Source organism: Montipora capricornis, chromosome 3, assembly GCF_036669925.1.
Source record: "Montipora capricornis isolate CH-2021 chromosome 3, ASM3666992v2, whole genome shotgun sequence".
NCBI classification, from domain to species: Eukaryota; Metazoa; Cnidaria; class Anthozoa; order Scleractinia; family Acroporidae; genus Montipora; species Montipora capricornis.
Window position 1 is genome coordinate 22,671,860 of NC_090885.1, and position 1,103 is coordinate 22,672,962.

The 1,103-nt window shown below is 33.5% G+C and overlaps 1 protein-coding gene across 2 annotated transcripts in view; it reads left to right on the forward strand.

Annotated features, from left to right (window-relative positions):
* The first annotated feature begins 270 nt into the window (after positions 1–270).
* Positions 271–1,103, forward strand: part of LOC138040938 (substance-P receptor-like) — a 29,457-nt gene continuing 28,624 nt past the window's right edge. For both annotated transcript variants that reach the window (XM_068886671.1, XM_068886673.1), the window contains exon 1: positions 271–1,103. This exon is cut by the window's right edge and continues 413 nt beyond it. The gene's annotated coding sequence lies outside the window, so the exon portion shown is untranslated.

Below are 1,103 nucleotides of genomic sequence, written 5' to 3' on the forward strand. Positions count from 1 at the left end.
GACCTCTGAGTTAAAAGGATGTAACATGAGCGAAGGGTTTATATACTTCATTGATAGCCAATTCTTGTCTCATTTTTTGGTCGGCAACTTACTAGATCTTCGCTTTAAGAGGTGTTTTGCAACCAATCTCAAGAGACACAGATAAAAATGGTGTAATTTACAATTGCTGGTGGACGAAGAAAAGAAGCATATGAGAGATCTTTGTTTTTTTTCGTCCACCAACATTGCGGTGATCACGTGACGTGAAAACCACCAATTTCGCGGAATCAATTCACAGCTCTACTGAAAAGGAAAATTCGAAGGGTGGATCTTGAACATTTAATTACAGAGGGCTGTAAAAATTGCCTCTCATGTTTTCACATAACGAACATTCTTGAGACCAGAACGACCTTTTAAATTATTTTAACATTATTGTATTGAGAAGTCCTAATATTTCTCAGTAATATTTTTAGGATGCATATTTTTGTAAATTTTGATTCTCTGTAAATACTCTTTTCGCATTAATCAACTTTTATCAACATTTTTAGGAAACATTTTTTTGTAATTTTTGTTGTCAATTTTATTCTCTGTGGATTTTTATTTATTATTTCAGTAGGGCTTACAGTATTGTTAGGCTGTGCTGTAGAATACACCGCGCTTAATTTAATTTGGCAACATTAGAGAACTTGCTTAGTGAAAAAAACAAAGCTCTCGGCTGTCTTTGTGTGTCAATACTCATTAACTTCAGAATCATTTAGTCGTTGTCAGGTTACGCCTTCAATAATACTGAAATGAGGATCAAGAATTCAAAACCAATCTAATGTTATGGCTTGGTTTTACAAGCTGTCAAACAAGGTATTGACAAATTGCCCAACACAATTTATTAACTTTTGGTCTAAAGAATAAATGACTCAGAGGAAGCATTGCACTTCAGTTGTCCCGTTGTGAGGTCTTCCTCGCTACTTGAAGTTACGTTTTCTGGTGTATGCACAGTGACTAAAGGTCTGTATATCATTTGAGTTATTATTTTTTTCAAGCAAAACAGCAAACTTTCGCATTAATCAATTTTTATCAACATTTTTAGGAAACATTTTTTTGTAATTTTTGTTGTCAATTTTATTCTC